Genomic DNA, 25,176 nt, shown 5'->3' on the forward strand with positions numbered 1-25,176 from the left:
TTTTATTAGTGATGGCATTTTCACAAGCTTCTGGCAAGCGCAGGTCACCGAACAGTAGCAGTCAGACGAGGTTGTACACTTAACTCGCACTCATCTGTGGTGCCTCCGCTCTGCTACCTCACTTGCTGTGGTTGTAGAGTTAGACAGCTGCTTTGTTCAAAGTCGACAGAAGCACACTGCTAGCAGATGCTTTGGTGTCAGCTGAGGACAGTTTTGCTCCATGCTTTGCTCACTAGAGATTTTTTTGAATTCTGAATAAAAAGCGACAGCCCCGATGCTCCTGCAGAGAACGGACAGGTGACCAAATTTATGCCACATCTCCTTGCTGCTGTAATTCGGGTTTTACCTCCACCTGGACCAGCTACAGTAGAATACTGTTTACAGGTTATCAACATTTAATCACTCTGAAAGGGACAACCTTCTTGTACTTTGGTACTTTAGTAGACTTGCAGTTAATACTTCTGCACTTCTGGAATATTTCACCTTTTTGTGGTACTGCTGCTTTTACTTAAACCTACTGCAAGGAGTTTTAAACTGGCTATGAAATGACCAACATGAGCACGCAGGACCATCAGCGAGAAGATTGATTATTACTATATCCATTCTTAAGGCCTGCCACTGGGTTGGATTCAGGCAGATTTCCCTTAAAATCAGTGAGTTGCGGAATAAGCATTACCACTTTTGTCCACAGGGGCCGCAACAATCAAGACAAACTTCCTTGTTGCTGCTTTAAGCCAATGATTTGAGCAATGAGCATTTCTTCCACTGATGATCAAAACACAGCTTGTGACACATGCAACAGATGGCAACATCTGGCTATGCTGTGTAAATGAGTGCATGTGTGAAAGTGTGCATTCACCAGCGGATACATATTGCCAGAATATGTTCACACTTGTGAACGGCTGCCATGTTTGCTTGTATTATTTCACAAGTGCATTCCAGTGATTATCATCTTGTATGAATGTGTGTGTGTGTGTGTGTGTGTGTGTGTGTGTGTGTGTGTGTGTGTGTGTGCGTTTGTGTTTGCTTTCTACCAAAGAGCTCCAAGCTGTCATGTTTTAGCCTCCTATGGTTAACATCTGCTGCTTTTAGTGCTGCCATGTTGCTCTGTGATACACACACCGTCTAATAGAATCAAAATCACACGCTGCCACGGTTTATCATGTAACACACACACACACACACACACACACACACTCACACAGAGAGAAGCTCATTATTCTGTCAGCCAGTGTACCAACCAGTTGCTGGATTATTTGCCACTGAAACTGGACATAGAGAAATATCAAAAATTAAAGGACTCTAGACATTAAATATCAAATTTCAGAGTAAAATTAACTGTGTTGAGTGAATATTGATGCCATTTATATAAAATGACAGATATTATCCACTGCCAACTGTCAGTTTTACTTTCTAAATTATCTGTTTTTGGCATTACATGTGAGTTTTGTGTCAGAGTTTTGTGTGTGAGCCTGCGCATGCACTGAGAGACTCATACGCCATCACCACAACAAATACATTCACTCTGACTCTGATCACATCCAAATAACACGGCTCCGCAAAGAGTGAAGTAGCTTTTTGGATGACTTTTGCTTCTCTTTTTTGGACAATTTAAGGGTTTCAGACTTCATCACAGCTGGACTCTTCATTAAGTACCTAAAAATCACTGTGCTCTCTCTTTCTCACACGCAGACAACCATAAAATCCAATCTTCATAACAGCTTTACACCTATTAGCTCTGATGTGGATGACTCCACTGATGTTCACATCATCAGCCCCAATACCAAATATTTCTGGGCTCTCGAACCCAAACAATGCCGGCATCTGCTGCTGGACCAATTCTTTAATGGAAAACCTCACTCTCACTCTCTCTCTCTTTCTCTCTGTGGCTGTGTCCTTCGCTCGCCCATCCAGGCACTAATGTAAATGAAAAGCAGTGGGACAGGGTGTGTTGTTAATGTGTGGACAGGGACAAAAAGCCGGGTTCTGGGGCTATTGTATTGGCCCTGTGACACACATCCCAGCCTCAACACACACACTCACCACCTCCTCCTCTTCTTCCCTCCCCTCCTTCTCCTCTATTGACGGCCCCTCAAAATCAATAAAAATGATCTTGGAGTCCATCCACCATTTGGCTGCATCATCTTGGAAGTGCCTTCTTTAGGATATAGCGGCCATACTGTACAATGGGCCAGCAGAGCGTGTGTAATTTGCCATTGATTTCCCCCCCCCCTCCCTCTCTCTTCCTGACTCCTTAGCCCCTAGTCACTGCACACAACACAAAAAAACTAACTTCATCATACACCCTGTTAATGCACATGCACAATAACCCTCTTTTCTCCTGCCCTCTGGTAATTTCACTCTTTCTTTATCTTTTTCGCTCTCTCTTTCTTTCCTCCTTTATCTCCTTCGTGCTCCGGCCCTATTCCTGAAATCTCTTCACAGGTCAGTGTTCTTTCACAGCAGTAATGGACGAGTTGTGCAAATGTTGTTTGCGCCAAAACCTGTTTTCTTTCTCCATCTCTCTACGTATTTTCTCCTTCTGAAGTGAATATCCAACATTTTGATCCTATAAACCTCTCATTTCTGAACAGATTTAAGTTTTACAAGTAATATCTAACTTATTTTTTTATTGTATATCATTAACTTTTATCAAGCTCCATCATGGAATCAGTACTTAATGACAGATCTCTTGATCTTAATTTAACACCTGGTTGAAACGAACACGAGCGCAATACATATTATCAGATAACCTTTATGTTCTTTATGTTTACTTGACAATTTCCTGTTATATGAATGTGACATTTTGATGCTAATATTAAAGCTATTGACCGCACTCATTTTTTAATCGTATATTTATCTACAGACACAAACCCAATTCCTCAATATGAAAATGTTTACTTATTTGAAATCCTTAAAACACTTTTTTTACCATACGTTTTTTTTAGTGATAATAAAAAATGAGGATAAAAGATGAAAACATTCATCAGTTATTGTCCTTGCAATTGAATGAAGCCAATCAGCACATATTTTGCTTATAATACAATCTATAACTAAAACAAGTTATATTGCCCCTTGATTTTTTCATGTTTAATTAAATAAAACAACAAAATATTTTTTTTTATTTCACACTTAAACCAAACGGCCACTGCAGTATATTTAGTGCACAATTAAGAGTCTTCATTGAATCAAGCTAAAATTATATTCTTGAAGCAGCTTCAGAGTGATTCACTGTGTCATAGCCTAAACAGAAATGAGGAGTCATTATCATTAACCATCACCACTGCAGACGGATAGTTATACAATATATACCCTGGTAAACTCTTATATTCGTTTTAAAACTATGTTTGAAACCTAATGCCTACAGACACAGGTGGCGCTCCGCTGATAACTCCACTAAACCAAACTCCATGTACTCAAAAGTATCAGAGCTGTACAGTGGCGGTAAACCGAACAGTAACAACAAAAGTGACTCTTTGATTACAAGTAAAAATTTGGGATTTCTTACATATAAGAAGTGAGATTAAATAGCCTTTTATGCTCTGGTGGTCAGGCATGTTTGGTGGTTAACATGGGACATTAAAGGAATATGGCCCAATCAAAAATAAACAAATTTTGATTACAGTACTGTGTATGTATGTATTTAAAACAAAAATCTGAATTATTGAATAAATGAATAACACTTGCCATCTTAATAGCTTGAATGCACAACGATCAATAGTGATGCATTTTCCACTTCATCTTCCCGTATTCAATAAATAAATAAATCACAGCGTATTGTAGAGGCAGGAAGATGTAAATCAGACTTAAAACAATGAGTTGTATTGGCTTTTTCTTGGCTGGTCATCCAAAAAGTTAAGTTTAATTGATTTTCAAATCTCATAACTAATTTCCTTGTGATAATCAGGTGAAGTATTGTCTTGTGTTATATATGTTATATGTGTTTATATAGCAAACAAATGTATCTGTCAGGACAAAGGTCGCTCTGAAGGTACAACCTGCTAGCAGAGTCTAGCTTGTGGTGTTACAGAACCTCTCACCATTGAGAGACATGTTCTAGTATTTTTAGGTTTGAAACTAACGATTATTTTCATTCTCAACTAATGTGCTTTTAGATTAATAAATAAACATCAGAAGGGATTGAAAAATGGACATCACAGTATCCTAGAGTAGGAGGTAACATCGTCAAATGACTTGGTTTTTTTTAACCAACCAACCTGCAACCACCATCTTCTGCTGCACTAATTGATTAATATACACGTGACACCGAATAAATACAACTGTGTTTGTTCCCTGTAATGCAGTCTCAAGTGACAGAAAGTACTAGCACTAAGACCTGAAAATGGTTTCAGAATTTTTTTTTATGAAAGTAGATCTCACACCTTCCATCTTTTGATCAACACCTGTGGTCAAGTTTGAAAATAGAGCAGGTGCATGTACAGTTTGAAAACTGTCCTTGGTAGCAAAAGTTTCCGATCATGTTGTTGCATTAGCATTTATTTCATCGCTGATGATGTTTCCACTCGCGGTGACATTTGTGTCACAGTGACGATGCTTCTGTTTACAGTGATGACCTTTCTGAACTCGCTGATTACTTTTCTCGCCACAGTGATGAAATGTTCTACTCACGGCCATGACATTCCTCCACTTGGTGATGGCGTCTCTGAGGTAATTACATCACTTTATACCTGCAGGTTTACATGTTTAACTTCAGTGAGGAACGGTTCAAACAGCAGTGACAGCGATTGGTAAGATCTTGTCAAACCCTGTAACATGTGTTCAACTCCTGAATCTGAAGAGCTTGTTGCACACTGAATCACGTGCAACACACACACATGTATGCCCGCACATACATCACACACACAAACACACACACACACACACACACACACAGACAGCTGTCAGTCAGTCTTTGAGAGCAGTGTGTCGTTTGTTAAGTCTGACACTCTGCCTCAGCCGCTCTAAGCCTATTACTGTATTCTTTCTCTGCTGTTCACAACACACACACACACACACACAAACATACACACAGTGGTGCTATCACTAAGACCTTATTCAGTAAGCCTATAGCATATCCTCCAGCCATATCGCACATCATTCTCCCTGCAAACACACACACACACACACACACACACAGAAACGATATCTGAATCTTTTTTTCCTGAGTGTTGTCGTCGCTGTTTGTTGAGAGTATCATTTACAGCCAAGGTGTTTGAAGAAAGACACCTCTCCCGTGGCGTGGCGTGGTGTGTGTGTGTGTGTGTGTGTGTGTCTCTTTAGAGTGGGGCTTTGCTGCTCCTGACACCGTTATCAGCTCTAGTCGAATGTATTTCTTATCGAGGTGGAGGTGTGGAGGGAGGAAGGGGGGGGGGACCGACGACCGACAATACAAGCTTATCAAACGTCCTCAGCCACTATTCGGCCTGTCACTCAAGACCCATGTGCACGCTCCGACATGCACACACGCACACACGTACATATACAAAAACACACAGACAGCGGGCCCTTTTTGATTGATAGATGGCTTTCCCAACAAATAGAAAGCTGGGATCAACATCCTCGTGCCCCCTTTTTACCTTACACACACTTATGCAGTGGCATAACGTGTGTCTGCGAGTGTGTGTGTGTGTGTGTGTGAGGTAGGAAGAGAGGGAGAGAGAGAGAGAACATTCCTGAGTAACAAAGGTGGGATTAGGGATGCATTAGTTGGCCGTGGAGCGAGAGGCCTGTCAATAACAGCAGCCAGAATAAACCCTGAAACCTCGATAAGAAGACAAAGGACAAGCCAGATAGCAGCAAGCGGAGAGAGAGAGAGTGGGAGGGAGGGAGAGGAGGATCAATAGAGGAAGAGAGGAGGGGTGTGAGAGAGCGATGGATGGATGGAGAGGCAGAGAGGGGATCGATATCAAGAGAGACAGGAGGAGAGAAAGTTTTCACAAAGACAGCTGAAAAGGGTGAGTTTGGGTGAGAATGAAGGGAATGAGGGAGAGGAGGGTAATGGATTGAAGGATGGAGGAGAAGATGCTGAGAGTTGGGATGCAGGTAAGAAGCGGGGTTTGACTGAGATGGGTCGATAATGGTGGCAGTAATGTTTCACACCCTTCCACAGGCAAAAGTTTGGGGTTACTTTGTTTTTATTGAACGGAGGAAGAGGACACATATGAACATTTCTCCAAAAAGAGTCCGACCAAACTAGATGTTGTTAAATAGTCTTTACAAGGAACTTTTCAGAGAACTTGAGCTGAATTTTGAATAGAGGAATCAGGGTCTAAATTTATCCCCTGGGTCAAAGTTCTGGGCCCAAACACAACCACCCTGTTTCCGCTGCAGGAACTTCACCATAGGCCCTGGAGATTCTGAAGAGAAGGAACCAGGGTACATGGTTTTGTGGCCATAAAAAAGTCCTTGCACCGGGGATTAGTACTTTTCAAGGGTCCATGGAGTATCAGGACAGAATTTGTAGCACTGAGCATCATTCACTGGTCAAACACAAACCTGAAGGACGCTACAACTTGTGCAAAGTACACTATGGTTTTTCTTCCCTGATTGTTTGAGACGGCAGATTGTGATGTTTCTGTAATTAACTCACCAGACGTCCTCCAAGGACAGCACAGAGAAACGGCCTTCACTGTCTTATGAAGGATTCATGCACTCTCTTCCGAGCTTTTACCTGAGACCCAGTGAAAATCAAAGCAATGAACCAAGGTTACCGTCAAAGGATCTCAATCTCAATCAAATGGCAGCAGTCTGTTCTTGCTTCGCTGCAAAAATCTACACCACAGTACATAAATTACTGTCATATTCAAGCTTTGGAGCCTTATTATTTCTAAAAAAGTTGAGAAATTCTGCCATTGGGGCGTCGTAATACGACTTATTCAATGCAGTGTTAGTTTCGATGAATGCAGTAGTATCAAGAACTCTGTTTTCACTGGAAGTTCCATCACTTATGCAGTGAATTGAAACATTTTAGGCCAGATTTCAAAATTTTTAATATGAATGTCTTGTGGACAACAGGTTTGTCATTTCAACTAGATACCGTGGCACAAAAACTGTTACACACAAAAGATCCAACTTCATCTCAAGGCAGATTAAAGTTGACATCCAACTGAGGCCCGATGAGCTGTGTTTTGATGGAAAAGGAGCTAAATAACTCGCCTGTATGCTATTTATCATCCTGCCAAAGACATGCCATCTTGAATTGGTGGTTGAAGAGCGGCGGGCTCTTAGTCACAACAATCCTACAGAGGCTTGAACCAATGACAGCAGGGCTGCGGGCAGTGGCGGGTGGGGAGGGGCGTGTAATTGTTTCACCGGCTCTCATTAATTAATTTCCCTCCTTCATTTATACTGGAAACACTACATAGGTCTGGGAGGTATAGGTAATGATACAGAGGGGGAGACATGAATACTGAGAGAGAGGGAGAGACATGGAGAACGCAGAGAGAGAGAGAGTGAATCCTATTCCCGTCAGCGTGGCAGCGAGCAGCTAGCTGTCACACAAAGACACAATGAGGCCCGGCAACAAACAGCCACTTAAAAAACAGCCTGGCAACAGAGAGCAAATTCAATTAGAGAAGTAATTAGTAGATACAGGGCCAGGCAGCGGGCTGCCGCGACGCCACAACACAGGAATTAATAGGCGCGGATAGGAGGAGGACGCTGTCATAATTAAGAGGCAATCACCTATGTCAATGAATACCTAAAAAAAACACGGCCCCCCAACGCAAAACTATTAATTCAGTGATCAAAAAAATATTTCTGGAGATGATTAATACAGCAAATTCATTTTAAAAGACTAATTTCTGGAAAGATAGCAAGACAATTGCACATAATGTACTCCGCCTGGCATTTATATTGCTAATTAAATTTTTTCTTTCTGATAATTTGTGGAAGGATTGCTCTTCCCTGTCTTTCTATCCTCTAATGTGTGTATGTGTGTGTTTGCTTCTTCTAGAGTTTATGAACCAATGGAGGCAGTGTTGCAGCAGTAAATACACTGCAGAGGCTGTCGAACAGAGCTGTGTCTCGAAACGCCTCCGGCAGAACTCCGCCACGCATGGTCGGAACAAACAACGTGAACACAAAAAAGAAACAACACACACAAAAAAAACTGTCCATTTCTTTCCTTCTTCAACTCTGCAACATCCCTCCACCCTCCCCTTATTTATCTCCCCCTCAACACCACCACCACCACCGCCACCGCCTCCCCCACAACTCCACAGATACAAAAGACCCGGCAATTAAATTAGACGATAAGGACGTGAAATAAATCAGCAGGTTATTGATTGATTTGTCTCTCTCTTGGGGTGGGGGTGGAGGGCGATGGCAGCTATCATTTCACACCAACAGCTCCTCTATCGCTAACTAATTACTCTGTTTCTAAAATCCCTCAGATGAGACACCAAGGTTTCATACAACAGATAGAGAGGGCTTTGCAAAAAAAACACAGACACAGAGCCAAAGACAGACGGAGGGATCTGAAGGATTAAAGAATCATCAGAGAGTGTAAACAACAAGAGAAATGTTTCTTCTGGGTAGCCTTGGTATCTAACATGCGGTAAGTGACGGGATTGTTTGTCTTTCGGCCTGATGTTGCCGTCACCCACATCAGTGTAGAAGTCCTGATGCTGTCGGAAAGCCATTAATCTAAACAATAACCACCGAGCTGCCCAGAGAAGCCTCAGTGGGATTGTAGTCCAAGGTTTCGGGTGTGTCTTAACCTCTGAAAGGAACAGACCTGAACGCGATGTACAGTAGCTCAGCACTAGGAAGTACAATGCATCTGTAACTCTTAAAATGAATACAAAAATGGTGAAGGTAGACAAAGGGAATCTCTTCCTATTGCCTCACTTCATTGTCCCTGATACCAAAAAACAAAAACACAAAAAAATGAATCAATTAATAATTTCATGTATGTATATAATGACATAATATAATATAATGCAACGCTCCATGACAACAGAGAAAATCCAGTCAGGGGACGCTGAGTTGAGATTTTGTTTTTGGTTAAAATTGTTCTTAAAGTCAAGAATTAACTCTCATGCACAAACTATATATACAAGCGCAAAGGAAAAAAAAGAGATTTTTGTATCGTATTTTAGACAACTTTAGCCATCTAGAACTGTAACTTCCAACATTTCTGGTTTGTAATCCTTTAACAGAAAGTGTGTGTGACACTTTACTTACATTAGGGGTGTAAGAACATTTTGAAAAATATAAAAATATTGTATCGCAATATTGTGCTTTGTGATATTGTACCAATTCTCAAAAATACTGCATTGATGTTTTGTGTTTAAACCCCCAACTGCTACATGGTAGTGTTATATGGCCTATATGACCCAGCTCTACGTCACAGGTTGCATACAGTATGTCCATCAGTCCCATTAAAACTTAAGATTTCAATATTATTTAACTTTTTTTATTTGTTTCAGTAATCATATTACTATACCTCCAATTTATTTTATGACTCATTGATCCTGAACCCCAATTTTGGAACCACTGTTCTACACAAACGGCACACACCAAACAAATATCAAGCAGACTTTTGTGGCCAGTGTTTTTTCCTCCTGTTTGCTACTGAATTTGGTTCCAATAAAGTGTCAATCTGACTATAAACCTATACATTAAGACGAGGCCTAAGAGTAGAGCTGCAAACCTTTTTGCACCCTAATTATCTCAAGGTTTCAAAATTCCTTTCATGCCTTCGAAACTTCCACCGACCTTAAATGGGGCAAAGAAATAGTCCAGAAAACAATCAAAATCCAGCCGGACTCCTGTAGATGGCCCTTTTTATTTTATGCATACTCATGAAATAAATAGACAGGAAGTAAAAACTCTAGAATTAAATTGAATGACACAGTAATGAAAAACAGGTTGACCTCTAACCTTAGTGTGAAGAAAGTAAAAACAAACATGCGCTGGGGCTTTTAAACTGAGGATTTCGCGCTTTGGGTGTCCTGAAAGAACACAAAACCAATAAAAACAGAAAAATTGTGGATGAAAACTATTTGCCTCAACAGTCTGAATCTCCACACCAGAAAGAAATACCTTCACATTTTATTTCATCTATACCAAAATGAAAAGCAAGGCCCGCGTTGAAGGGGGTGCAGGCTGTGATGATGAGCTGAATTTCCACATCCACATCTTTTAAATACAGATTTAGTTTCTCTGGCTCGGTTAAAAAATGGAAGGAGATCTCCATACGCAGAATTTACATATTCATCTGTGACAGTTGGGGGTTATTTGGAGCCCTATTTTGGAGTGATGTGAGAAAAAAAATATCCACTTAGCCATATCATCTCCTACGATCGGGACTCATAAGCCTGGCAATAGGCTGAGAGGGGAGGATAACACTAATATGGCCTCAGATTTCTATGCGGGACTAGTTAATGCTATTTACTGAGGAAGGTAGATGATCGACTGGGGAGCAGAGAGGAGAAGGGAGGGAAGGAGATGGACATTAAGTGGCCTTCGGAGTCTGTGGCCGCTGCTTTAAGAGCCAATTACCAGGCTAATGGAGTTAATGCCAGAGATGAGATGGGCTCGGGAGATGAGAGAAGGGAGAGGAGAGAGGATAGCGGGGATGCCTGACACTGAGACAAACTGCAGTGGAGAGAACGATTAGTGTTTGTTAATCTGATGGGCAAATCATTAAGTATCAAACATACTGTAACTCATCAGGAAAGAAACCAAAACGGGCTGGAGGGGCAAGGAAACACGCCACAAAACACACACGGACGAGATCTGTCTCGGTTTCATGATCCGTCATGTTAGGCTGCAGATTAAAAGTGTGATCTCCGGGCTTATAAACGATTTAGCCAATTACCAACGTTATCTAAAAACGCTTTAATTTGCCATTCAGAGCTGCAACAGGGGCCCTCGGAGCCGTCAATGAGGGTGATTAGAGCCCAGATTGCGGTTTCGAAAGGCCCCAAACATCTGCTGTCAGAGTGACTTGGAGACGTCAACGCAGGAAAAAACTCCTCTTCAGAGCCTGGCATCTGATTAGTGAGGAGAAGACTGGGGGTGAGGAGAGGAGAGGAGAGGAGAGGAGGAAGAAGGAGGGAAGAGAAGAAGAGGATGAGATTGGAAAAGAGAGGAAAGAAGAGGTGGAAAGACCTGAGTTGGTCGGCTGCCAGCTAGCTCAGTGTGACAGGGAAGGCCCATCTGCGCTCCCCGACACTCAAGATGGCAGATGTAGAAGCAGATTGATTTTCATTCAGCTGTCATGATACACAAGTGGAAAAAAAACACTCGCGCACGCACGCACACACACACACACACACACACACACACACACACACAATCATGGTGTTTGAGAGCTCTGTCAAGTGCCTGGGCTGCTGTTGGCTGTCGGTCTGCCAAGCTGTTTCTCTCCTTCCTGTCATTTCCTCATTCTCTATCCCTCCCTCTCTTTCCCTCTCTCTTCCTCCCTCTGTCTCTCTCAACGAGCGCTAGCAGAATCTAAACGCCACATCTGGCGCTCAAATTAAATCATTTACAGTCCATAGAGAGAAGCGGCGTTTAGTGACAATACAGCCGGTGGGGAATCAGTGTGTTTTCTCTAAGCTCTGACACCATCGTCTCCTCTGGCATCTGATTAGATGTCATCGCGGCACTGTTCAGATGTGCGAGACGTGTTTTCTTGCTGCACGTTCAAAATCGGAGGGTTGAAAATGTCATGGAGGGAGCTGATCATCTGGTGGCGACGCCTCTGACACCTGCACTCCTATTTCGGCATGTCACGGCTTCCATCTGCGAGTTTCTTAACTTCAGCAGATTTTGTTTTGTTTGGGGAAGCACAACTGTGTGACTGAAGGCTACTAGAAGAAGAGGAAGGAAGATTTTTACTTTTGCAAATGTTTACAAGGTCACTTAGGTGTCGGTTGTAATTAAAAACGTGGTAATGTAAGCATGAAAGTGAGTCAGTCCTTTGCCTTCGAGGTTCTAATAAGAGAACTGCAGGTGGGGCTGCTGGCTATGGTCAGCTCCCATTTTGAATGTTTGCAACTCTGAAATTTTTGCAGGGTACAAAACAGAGGAACATTTGGGTTTTGTTGCCTGTGGAAAGACCTAAAAGTCTCTAACCTTTGACCCAATAGGAAACAAACCTTTGCACACACCCAACATGCGTCAATTCAAGAGAAGCAAAACGAGAGGGAAACCAGGACAGTCAGACCCTGCGAGACCGAAGAATAATTAGATCTGATCTAAATTGCAACCCAGTCAACCCAAACAGACTCCAACACTGGCAGCAGCATGATGCACCACCAATTAACAAGCTGCCACAGTCAAACAGAGCAGCAACACGTCATCATCACATTTGTTTTGTGTCAAAGAGCAAATATTTCTCCTGCGATCATTATCACGTACCACATGATTAGCGCTGCTTGCATGTTCACTAGGATCTGCTTGGGTGATAGATATAAAGAGCTGACACACACTGCCATACAGCAGGCCACAGCGATTAGACTGAATATAATTTTGACCTGCTCCGAGGTTTAAAATTGTTCTCAGACAGTAAGAACCGAGTGGAATCTGTGAAGCCTGATAGCTTGTGCATGTTCAAGCTATCAGTCTTCACAGATTGAACATGCTCTGTTAAAAAAATCCATTCAAATCCAGAGCAGTGACACTGACCCCAGTGCCACAAGTGACCAGACATTTGCAACTTAAAGGTCATTTGAAGAGGAAGGCTTTTTCTCCCCCTGAGTCTCCCACCTTTACTGACTGCCAGGACGGTGGTCCAGACCAGTTTGAACATTGAGTTAATCATAGCTAGGGTTCAGCAGAGGCAACAGAGATTGACAGGATGGTGTCTGAGTGGTATCAAGGATGTAGATGTGCCATAACGCTGCAAATGAATACTGCTACAACTACTACTATTGCTACTTCTGCAGCCGCATGCTGCCACTCACTCTCCATCTCTTGACGCCTTTTCAAATTACAACTCTGAAGAAGAATCCTAGATGATAGCCAGAGACGGTACCTGGATTTCTACTATCTGTGGTGGTCAGAGAGAATGAAATAGAACTCTCCACACCACCAAGAGTTGCTTTCTATGTTTATCAGCCTAGTATCTCCAGGAATTACCTCCATAGTGGACAATTCTGAAACTCACAATTCCTATCCAGCGTTCAATGGCAGTACAGGGAAGTGGTGTGGGAACGGTGTGAGGTTCAGGGTGGTTAGAAAGGCGTGATGGTTTTCATGCAAGAGACTGGGACACTGGTACACTTCCTATCAGAATTTGTTTTTATGAACCATAACCAAGTGTTTTAGTTATTTACAGCTAACCGTAGTCTATTTTGCAGTAACCACAATCTTTCTGCATGTGCAGATATTGTAGAAAGTGAAAACATTTTCTATGAGCACAAACCAAAGTTTTGCCGGATCAATCCAACCTTGTATAGTGATGGGGTTGGTTTTTATATGTCCTCCCAGTAGGGCGTGGCCAAGATCTGTATAAACATCTGTATGACATTAGCTTAGACTACAGGGGAGTCGTATACAAGTCAATGACAGATATTTTTTGGGAGTTTCCAAAGCTCTTTATCTTTGATACATGACAAAATAACTGCAAAATAATGTCAATCTTCACATGCCATTTAGCCTTTAAGATTTACAGCATATTTATCAAAACTAAAAAACCTTCTCCCAATGCAGGCTTTATTTTTACCAATAGCCTTTTAACGTGTTTTATCTTAACTTAGATAGTGAACAGAAGGAATTGATGAAAGAAATGACATGCGACACAGATCTCCAAACATGAACCATAGACCATGGTCAGCATCTTAAAGGCCACCAGGGCGCCCCGATTCAGCTTTTACTATTTATATTATTTTATAGAAATTACTATAAATATAGAAAAAAAAGACAGACTAAGGCAGATGCTACATTAGTATAAAATGATGATGATGAATTGTAGGAGTCAATAACAGACTAAATGACTTGTTAATCCAGAAAGTTACTCTATTAAAAAGGTATCACAGCAATGCAGTCCAATTAAAAACACTTTCACATGACCACTGCTGTGTGTGAACTCCAAAAGTGAACAATAATGACCGCTGGGCTTCTGTCAATCAGCTAATACTGACACTAATAAACATTCCACTCCTCTCTAATCACATTCAGCTGTTATTAACTGCTGCTCTATCAATGGCTGATTCAGACCTAACAAAATCATAAAATATTTCTTCTTTTTTTTTAAAGATTTCGTAAACATGTCGTCTTAGAGATTTTGGGAAGCCTTATAGAAGGCTATTGACTTGTAGCTCAGCCTGGGAACGGACTGACTCCTGTGAAATCCCTATAAAATATGAGACTGCTGGTCATCCATCATTATAGTCGGACAGCATAGTCCTTTGTTTGTCCGGCACCGGCCAGCACTGGACTGGTCTGGCTACTGGCGAGACTGTAATGCGTGTATGTGTGTTAGAGAGAGACAGCTGAAGCAGAAACAGTGTGAAACAGAAAGCTGTGTGTGTGTGTCAGAGTGTGTGAGTGTGTGAGAGAGGGAAGCAGTTGACCTGGTGTCAATTAGGAGCCCATATCGTTCCATTCCCCAGGGGCGAGGCCGACTCTGAAACATTAAATCATTTCATTCACTTCAAACCGATCCTGCTGTTTCCCCGCCTTACACTGCCTGAGTCTGAAAGCTCCCGCTGCCTGCTGCTTTGGCGACATTTTCGCTAAACTGTAGATGAAAGTAGCTTGAATCGTAGAGGCCTCGATGCTGCAGTAATGCCTCGTTTAGCAAGCAAAGAGGTAAAAGAGCAATAATTCCACAACAGATGCACAATATGTTTTAGTCAATGAGTTATTGGATCAATTAAGTAATATTTATTTGGTTCATTTAGAGGACATGAAGAGTAAATCTATGGCAACTGAAGTTTAACACATTTCTCTGCATAGTAATTTAGCCACTGACTCCCCTTTAAAGGGTGACATTAAACATCAGTTTAATTCATGTATAAAAGAGTTCCAGATTAAGCAGATTTAAGTAATTATTATTTTTTGTTTTGTTTTTTTTACACTTTCAATGTAGGCTGCATTTTTTTTTTTACATTTTTAGCAAAATATTGCATCTCATGAACTTCAATAAAATTTGGTGGAAAATCAGTTTATGTACCAAAGAGCAGGGTTAGTTTTTGGTGGTGATCGGCATCCAGATTCAGACAACAAATCGAGCTGTTTTCAATGGAATCTTTCACATAACATTTCAGAACATTTCTGCACTATTGCATTTACTTAGGCTTAAAATGTTTGGCACATGTATGCTATGATTGTCACTTCTGACGTAGATCAAAATTGTTAACATTAGTCAAAAAAAATGTAGAAGATTGTTCCATCTGGGCGTTGCTTTCTATTGCTCACATTTTAATTTGGGTCTTTATTATGATCATCAGATGGAGAATATACAACACAATACAATATTGAGCAACAATTTCTTCTTACTGTCAGATGGTATAACCTAGAGTAGCTATTGTTAAAAATTATATGCGCTGTTTTTCAAAAGCAGGTTGATTTTGGCAACTAAGACAATCGTGATTATCAGACGCCTCTACTGGGTGAAAATTTGTCACTTTAAAAAAGGAAAAAAGCCCTCCAAAATCTCAGAACAATTGAGGCCATGTTACATGACTTGTTCCCTTTTGTGATGAGTAAAAGAGAGAAAACTGAATATATAAGACTAAGAGATGTTGTATGGTGTGGACTGATGTGTTGAGTTTGTGTGTGTATCCTGTTCAGCAGCTGCTATTGACAGAGATGTGTTATTTCCAGCACGTCCATTACGAGGGACGGCACATGCTGACGTACTTCCAACACTAGCTGAAGAAGTGTTAATGGAAGACCATGTTTACACAGCAGGAAATGTTAATAATGTAATGTACAAACATCAAATGTAGTATTCACTAATAGTAATTAGAGCAAAATAGTTAGTATAGTATACATATAAGAAATACCAACACGGTGCTCACACATCCAAACTAAAGTAACTTTAGTAGCTGAAATTTACTTCTGTTAAGATGTTGATTGAGTTTGCATGAACACACACAAACACACATTTAGAAAGTATCACACACACGTTGTTAAACTTCATGCAAATTCTCAAACTGATTTAGTAATAAATCCCATATTTCCGATCGTTGTTTGTTGGTGGCAGACTCCAAATCAGCTTTTCCATAAAATCCTCTCTGACAAAATGTGACAAACTATTGTTGTTCTTTGTCTCCATATCACTCTAATCCTCTTTCTCTCTCCCTCTCTCTCGCTCTGCCTCTCCATCCCTCCATCCGCACTCCCCAACCACAGGGAAAGGCCTCAGTACTGACCGCGTTGAGCGCACACACACACACACACACACACACACAGCTACGGTCGGCTCTGTGGGTCTTACTGGGGGGCTAAGCTGTGTGGTCACATTTTACATATGTGTGTGTTTCCGTGTTAAATGAGGAGTTGGCCTGAGTGTCACTGGGTTTTGTCTGTTGGGCAGTGTGTGTGCGTGTGTGTGTGTGTGTGTGTGTGTGTGTGTGTGCGTGCGTGTCTACAGTAGATGGACTTGGCCGGACTTAGGAGGAGGCTAGCCGGATTTGGCTGTTCTGACTGTGTGTGTGTAACTTGTTGGCACATGCTCAGGTTGATTGGGGTTGCTGTATGCATACATGTGCATGCCTGCATCCGTGTGTGTGTGTGTGTGTGTGTGTGTGTGTGTGTGTGTTTTGGCCGTTGTTGTAGGTATGCTGCAGATCAGTTTAAGCCTTATAAACCTATTGTTGTGCAATAAAACCATCCTCTCATCTCTTATAACCTCTTTGTTTGATAGTCTATCCGTGCTTCTGCTAATATGCACCCACACTGAGGTCTAATACGCTATAATACATTGCTGACAGACAGAACAATGCAATGCCTCCATGCCTCAATTTTTTTTAAATTATGGTATTAAAAGCAAAAAAAACCACATATGTTTCTTGATTTTATTTAGGTTTTACTCGTTTCTTCTTTGTTTTTATTTAGGTTTTGGGGAGTTATGGAACTGACTGTAAAGAGCAGGAAATAGCATTCTGATATGTTGTTAAAGAAATCCTTTTAAAACATTTCATAAGTAATACTGAGCTTCTCTGTGTTACTGATGCTGCGATCCTACATAAACCCAATGTTTGATGCAGGACATGAACTTGTGTTCTTCTTATGTTTGACCTACTTGTATGAGACTGGTGTCACAGGTTAATTTGTGATTGTCAACATACACAAGACCCAGTACTGCAGCTGTACTCCAACACATATCTCTGAATAAACTACAGAATTAATAAATGTATTTGCCAAACGAAGTTTCAGCAGAGCAGATAGCAGAAGTGCTAAGCATTTTTTGGATACCTTTATGTCCTAACGAAAATGTAATGCAAAAACTAACTCTAACTGTAAGTAATTTATACATGCAAGCAGTAAGAACACTTAAGTCCCACGTGGGCAACACTCTCCCTTTTAAACGCATGTCTGTATTTTCACATTTGGAGTTGTTGAAGCATTTTATCTCATTGTGAAGGACAGAAGTATGGTCCTCGATGTGTTGACATTGTTGATTTGGCTGACCCTGGGAAAAACCTGATAAACATGTACAACCAGCAGCGATCAGAGGTAACAGCGAGCAGATAAGGGTGTCCGACTCAGGACAAAAACTGAATAACTATAAAAAATTTCAAACCTGCAGATAACGGTCCACAAAGTTCAGTAGTTGCTTGGTCAGAACCTTATCATTTGATCCATTACTGAACTATTGATTATAGCAACTTCGAGTAACCAAATAATAATCCAGTGTTCATCTTTTCATACCAAAGCTGAGCAGTGTCACACCAGCTCAACTCTGTACACAAATACTCTGGGATATGGATATTAAGAAGACAAGAAAACCTTTTCACTGTGTTGCATATGTAACTGAGAAGAACAGACCCATCTTGGTGATAATCAACAACATTTCCATTGGAAGAGCAGTCTCCCTTTTTTAACCTCATGAAGCTTCGTTGATAGAGCCCTCACACCACTCTCATTCAAACCCTTGTATTCAGATTAGAACACTGATCTCCAAAATGGTTTTCCATGCAACTTTAGTTTCATTAAAGTTTATACGTAAGTGTCAGTAAGTCTGTGTTTATTCCCCCGACTTCTCAGAAACGTCCCTGAGCTGCGGTTGTTGTGAAGTCTCCTCGTCGGTAAACTAACGCTGCGCTGATTAAAGTGGATTTAGAGCTTGTTGCATTTGATCAAAGTCCAGCTGATATCAGAATCGCGGACCAGCTAAGCTCTCAGAGCCAAATCCATAATAATACTCTTACACCACCCACAACAAAGAGACAGCCAACACAAGTAAATAAACATAGGCAGAAAATATTTGAAGACCCCTCCCATCTGAGTAAAATAATACAGGCGAATACAAACTGCCATAATTGGTCGGAGAATTAGGTTGATAAGAGATGGGACTTGGACAGTAAATCCATTCAGCTGATCTGTTTACTATTGAAGCTTTTGAAGAAAAGTGTTTGTCCTTGATGGTGTGTCACAAAGATTAGTGTCACAAAGAGTTATGGATTTGTAAAATCATTTTACTTTATTTTCTATTGATCATTTAACTGCAAGAAAAAGTCAACAAAGTAAAAAGCTTTAGGTTTCAGACCAGAAATATTCTGATAACAAGATAGTTTGATTGTGTTTGCATGTGTTTTAGAGTGCCGGGTTTATTAGCTGAGCTGCATCTTCAAAAGCAGAAACCTGTAAGCAGCGCATTCAGCTCTCTTAATGTGCTGCATCCAACTTCACTGTCAATATTTTCTCCCTCAACATTAACCCGAACAACAGCGGCACAGCAGCAATGGTGAAACACTAATGTATAATGTCTTAATGTACAATAAAAGAGATGCAACCTCTAAAAGAAATGCACGCACACACTCTTCTATCCCATCCACATGTTTGCCTCTTCTCCTCTTAGGGAGCGGAAAAGTTTTCTCCGTCAGCCTCTTAAGTGTCTGGCCTTCAGCTCTTTTCCTCCTCCCTCCACCTATCCCTCCATCACATCTTAATGTGTTTGATGAAACATCAGGCACAGAGGGAAAGGCACGAGGCGAATGATGTGCTTTTTTGGCCAAAACAGGCATCAGCTAAAGGACGAGGATAAAGGGCTGAGTCTGCTCTGTCCGTCTATCCAAGTCTGTCCGTCCACTCGCTGCATTAAGAAGCCGTCCGGCTTCTTTTCAAAGCCAGCCACTCTCGTCGGACCGCTGCATCTCAGGGCTTTTGTCCCCCTCAATCTCCCCATCCCACCACCGCAGCCACCCACCCCCGCCTCTCAGCCCGCTGCTGAGTGTCTGTAATGGCCCAGACGAGGAGGGGGGGGGGAAAAAACCTAAGGAAGTGAGAGAAATGGAGGAATGGAGTGAGAAAAAGAGAGCGAGCAGGAGGAACTGGAGGGTGAAGGAGGGAAGGGACAAAAGGAGAAGAGAGCAAAGTGAAGGAGAGAGTGGTGGCGGAGGAGAGAGAGGAGACACAGGAGCGAGATGCGCCAGGGGAAAAAGAGGCCGAGTCTTTAGGAGGAAGCCAGGCGGCACTAAGCGTCTCTGTTGCTGCCCAGTCAGGCCTGCTCTCCCCCTGGCCATGAAAACCTTCCCTCCTCCCTCGCGCTGCATCCCGTCCTGACCACGCTGCACTCCTCTCCTCCCCTGTCCACTTCATCCTCTCATCCTCACACACTCGCACTTTCATTTGGATTTGCCACACTTGTAAGGACTCTCCATTGAATTACTTTAAACCTATTGAACCCGAGTCTTTCAATCTCTTTATTTACAGGCTTATGGCGTGGTCACTACATGTCTCAGCGGGGCAAGTCATATGTTGACATAATAAGGACAAGTTAGGCTACTCAGGTGTGTGGTACTATGCATGTTCTTAAGTACTTTTTATGAGGAAAATCATAAAAATATACTATAACATAATTTGTATGTAAACATTATTAATTACTAATTACTAAGTACAATTTCCATAAACAAAAATGTGTGCATTCGTAAAATACACTGCACAGTTTGGGATTTGGTGCAACATCTTTGCATTGCTTTACAGCACAAAACACTACAGGAAGAAGGTTCTGTCCTTTCAGAGTATGGAAGCACATAGGTAAAACTGATTTTCACAAATGAATTAAATCCCTCCCTTTGTCCTCTTCAATAAATTCAGAATAAGACATGGATGATGAGAAGTGTACCTTTATTTTCACATCCTTTACAGCCATCCCTCAAAAAAAATTATATGTATAAGACAAAGGCACACAATCTTCTGTAATGCTTTAAAATAGGACGATGGTGCTGTTCTTTGAGTGTAAATAAAGCTGCACAAGGTATAAGCTACTGGAAAAATCAGGATCCTCTAAGGGGCTCAGATTGAAGGTGGTCTTCATTTTGAGAAACACTATCATTAGTGTGAGGCTAACAGTCATCTCCAGCGAGGACTAATATGTTTACAGTAATCACAAGAAGGTAAAAATATTAAACTGACAATGACACATTGATGTCTCAATCACTATTTGGCTGTCACCAACTTCAGTCGTCCTGTTTGTGGTCCTCACAAGGATTGGAACACAAAGAGAGCACACACACACACACACACACACACACACACACACACACACACACACACACACACACACAGCCAGTGGCCTCAGGACTAATTGCTAGATTGGAGCAGATTTTCTAGTTCAGTTCAGGGCTGTAATTGTGAGGAGAGCAGGGAGGAATGACAGGGCTTCAAGCTGAGAGGACAAATCACCAGGGGCCACCGATTAGACTGCACTGAGGTTCACATGTCCGTGTGTGTGTGTGTGTGTGTGTGTGAGTGTGTGTGTGTGTGTGTGTGTGTGTGTATTGAGGGTGAGGGGTTAAGCCAACCATGTCTCAATTCCAGGTTTCCGTGGCACTGACCCCAAACTGCCACACACACACACACCATGTTGACCCCTATAGGCCCTACGGTGCCAATGAGAACAGTGTCAGAAACTACTTATGTTGGCTTCACTACAAAAGAGAAAACCACCACTCCACGGTGAGTGTTCATCTCTCTGAAGAAGAACCCATAAATACCACACAATTTATTACATATTCACTGTGTGCAAGTTGTGAAAAGAAAGGAGTATTAACAGAAATATAGAATAAGCTTTGGATTTGCTTCTTAAATGTTCTAACTGCTTGATGTCTAAAAATGAACATATCCAAAGTAAAAAATTATTCTGAATTCCAACAAAACTGCAGTTTGCAGGTCAGGAAGGACTATCAGAGGTCACCGGTTTAAGCATCTGGGAAAAAATCTGAGCAGGGAAACTAAACCATACTGCATACCAATTCTAAGCAGGCAAAGTAACACACACTCAAAATATTAATGTAGTAGTAGTAGTGTGGTGTTAATATACACTTTTCTTTTATAATGCAAAATAAAAAAATAAACCTCACCATATGCAGATGGCAGTGAACATTGAGTGTAAATGGTGGAGTTATTCTAAAGTCGTAGTTTAATTGTTGTCAGTGTTGGTTTAAGTATTGCATCATTCTCTGTTAACAAATAAAAATAACTGCATACATTACAATACAATACATTATTATAGTATATATTCTACACAATGTATGGAATTGGGACACAGTAAATGATTTTGCTGTGCCCTTAAGCAAGGCATGTGGAGCTCTCATACTGGTCAGCTCCCTGTGTGAATGTCTGCAGGGTGGATTGTGCCAGTGACTGACTCTAGGTGAATAAACTGGTCGAAATGCAACACAGATAAAACTTTAAAACTGCTAATTTAACACGATGCCACTCTACCATGACTCCGAGATGAACGCGTGTCATCTGAAAGCAGAATCTAACACAGAGGAAAAAGATCACTACTGACTCCATCTCTCTCCCTCTGTCTGCAGGAGCCTCATCAGTCACAGCGGGACAGGAAGGAGACACACAGAGGGAGACCACAGAGATCTCAACACACACAGAGACTGAAGCTTCACTCTGAGCAGCACCACAGGCATTTTGCTACAAGATAAATCTGCATTAAAATACCAACACAGCCAAAAAAGCCTGCGTGGAAGCTATTCATGGCCTCTGACAGCTACTCCTTACACACTCTAAATCAGCACCCACACCTGGACTCTATCTTGGTTGAGCTTGTTTCGACACTAGTGAGAGGGAGACGAGCAGAAAGAGACGCGTTGAGAAGAAAAAGCATAACATTCAGACATCCTGATGTCAGTCAGTTAGTCTGTAACAGTCACAGAGTCAGTCAATCATTCAGCCAATCTTTCAGTCAGCTTACCTTGCAGTGATGTCATGGTTGTCATTATGACAAGGCCTACGGTCCTGTTGTCTGATTGGACGTCAGCCGCTGTCCAAACCAGCATTACATCCATGGCAGGAAAAGGAAAGCAGACTCCCCACTCATAAAGTTGGAATTTCCTGTCTCGTTTTCTGGCTATATTTTGGTCTCTGGTTGTCTTGCTACCTGCCAACTCCAGCCCGCTTTTAATTCCTGTACCTTAATTGGTTTTAGACATCTTCCTCAGCTTAACAACTGTCTCCTAACCATTTCTGTGTGGGAACAATCATATATTTCTGTGTAGTTCAACCACTGGCACCCTAGTCTCAGTTTTTCTTCCCTATCACTTTATCTTCTCCACCTGGCCTTCTCCTCCTCCTCCATTTCTCCCAACCTTATCCTGCGTCTTTATCCCTCTTTTAGCCTACTATTCCTTTGCAGCTATGGCACCTTAATCACGGCCTCTCCTCAGCCTCACCTTTCTCCCACCTAAGCCCGGTGCCCGTGCCCACCCCGCCCTCCCACCTTCACACTTTTTCTCCCGAGCCTCCCCTGGCCCGTCATCCCTCTAACCCCCCAGCCTCGGAGCTCCTACCCCGGCCTCGGCTCTCCCTGTCCCTGCCTCTCCTCCAGCCTGCCTTCTCCTCTACTCTGCCTCCCTCAGCCCCAGCCTTCTGCTCAGTGTTCAAGGGGAGAGCCAGCTAGGAATGCTGTGGCTCTAGACGTTTTGTCCAAGCCCTAGGTCTCTTTCACTGAGGCAAGATTAGTTCATACAAAAACTCAACAATACACCACTGAAAGCCATTGTTGATATTCAACATTTTTCACATAGCGGAGCAGAATAGACAATGCGGCAGCCGGGAAAGCCCGAAGCGGACTAGCAGGGTTGATGGCTGATGGTATCTCAGCTGAGCGAGGGCCTTAATCCCTTTTATACACACACACATACATACACATACACAAGTACACACACTCTCAACAGCCTCGAGACAGCAAAATCAATACTGCTCTCTCTCTCTGTCTCTGTGTGGATCAGTGGGTGGGTGAGTGTGATAGGGAGAAAAAAGAGAATAGTACTGTTTGTACCTCTGTGTGGGTGAGCGTGTATCTGTGTGTGTGTGTGTGTGTGTGTGTGTGTGTGTGTGTGTGTGTCTGCGTGTGGTGCTGGACTGTCTTGGCACATACAGTAAGCATTCTTAGACCTTAGTATGTAAAGGATTTCTTAAGGTTATCTATCACAGGAACTGGTTAAAGTAAAGTCACGACAACTTTACTTCAAACAAATACACTGCAAAACAGAAAATTGGAAATGAGGAATTTTGAATCCTATGAAATATAAAATAGTCTTCTGGTTTTAGTTATCTGGTTAGGTTATCTGATAATTAATGATAACTGCTGTTGACTTTCAGCGGAAAGGTATTGTGGCATATCATAATTTTACAAAATTATGATTGATTGATTCCAAATAAATCTATAATTAAAAGGTTTTAACATTACAAATGTGTTGTATTTTTTGTAATATAAAGCAGAACAGTGAAAGTTGTATTGAGCATCTATTTGATCATTTTATATGTGATTTGCTTACATTTTGCCATTTTATTTGGAGCAAAGTTATAAAGTGCATAAAACTAAAATATGTAAAACTGTTATCAAATTTCTTATTATATAGATTTTGATGTTATTTTCAGTCAAATCTCCCAGCCCCAGTATAAATTTATGTTTAGATTCTTCAAGAAATGAACTATGCACTAAAGCAAACATTTTGGAGATAAATCACACCTCACTCAAAACGTACAGGTCAGTTTTACACAAAAATCACCCTCAAAGACACATAAAACCATCTAAAATCCATATATAGCCAGACATGGAATATTCAGATATCAGATAATCAGAACTCAGATCCTTAAGTGTAAACAGTGAAACAATATTTAGTTTAACTTATAGCATAACATCATATTTTATATAGTGATTAAATGTTTTATATGTAAAAAATCAAATTTACTATGCTATGATATGTGTCAAATAAACAAATATATGGTAACAGAAGTACCTCAAACCTGATTAAATGTACTAGTAGTAGTTTCCACTTCTACATTTGACTACCACAGTTAGTGTCACAATTTCTGAATAAAAACTGGGTTGAAATTCCAACAAATCACAAAACAACTAGTTTAGCAACAACTGACTACAAAACTAACTTCAAATATAAAAAAAACAAAAAAAACAATTGTAATCTGACACACCTCATCTCCATTATTTTCTACCCTGAAGGTCTTTTCAAACAGTAACATACTCCGCAATCTTCTAAACTGAATCATGAGCTGCAGAGTAAATTGCATTCCTGGAAGACGAACGAGACGAGAAATGAATTGACGGGAGAAATAAAATAAAAAATGATGATGTTGAATGAACTACTTCCTACTTTTTAGTCCCAAGGACAGAGCAGGACTCAGACTTTGGACCTGGAATCAGTCTGCAGCAGCCTTTATGATTACAGCTGTTTAATGTAATGAACGCCATGTCATGTAAAACTCATAAATCATGTCACGCCGGCAGAAACATTTCATAAAACATGATTAAAAGTGTCGTGTAACATTGGGAGAGACGGTGTCAGAGTGAGACATGTTAATTGTGCACTAATGATATGTAATGAATGTCATCAGCCCCGAGGCTTCGGCTAACGAGCTAAATGAACTGGCACTAATGGGCCTGTTAGCTTATCTTAGCGCTAACATTAGCTAGCATAATAAAGGGTTCGTCGTCTGCTGACAGCGGCCGACGGCTGCGAGTGGCACGGCAAGTTTCCAGAGGTGTCATATTACAATTAGATACTTCTT

At 41.4% G+C, this 25,176-nt stretch overlaps 1 long non-coding RNA gene across 3 annotated transcripts in view; it reads right to left on the bottom strand.

Annotated features, from left to right (window-relative positions):
• The window catches only part of LOC127350410 (uncharacterized), a 171,732-nt gene that overhangs the window by 58,720 nt on the left and 87,836 nt on the right, over positions 1-25,176 (bottom strand). Inside the window, exon 1 of one of the 3 annotated variants that reach the window (XR_007880557.1) lies at positions 22,340-23,030. The exons of the other annotated variants lie outside the window; for them this stretch is intronic. This is a non-coding gene — a long non-coding RNA (uncharacterized LOC127350410). Of the gene's footprint in view, positions 1-22,339; positions 23,031-25,176 lie in introns of those variants that run through there. 3 annotated transcript variants of the gene reach the window in all.

Source organism: Dicentrarchus labrax, unplaced genomic scaffold (assembly GCF_905237075.1).
Source record: "Dicentrarchus labrax unplaced genomic scaffold, dlabrax2021, whole genome shotgun sequence".
NCBI classification, from domain to species: Eukaryota; Metazoa; Chordata; class Actinopteri; family Moronidae; genus Dicentrarchus; species Dicentrarchus labrax.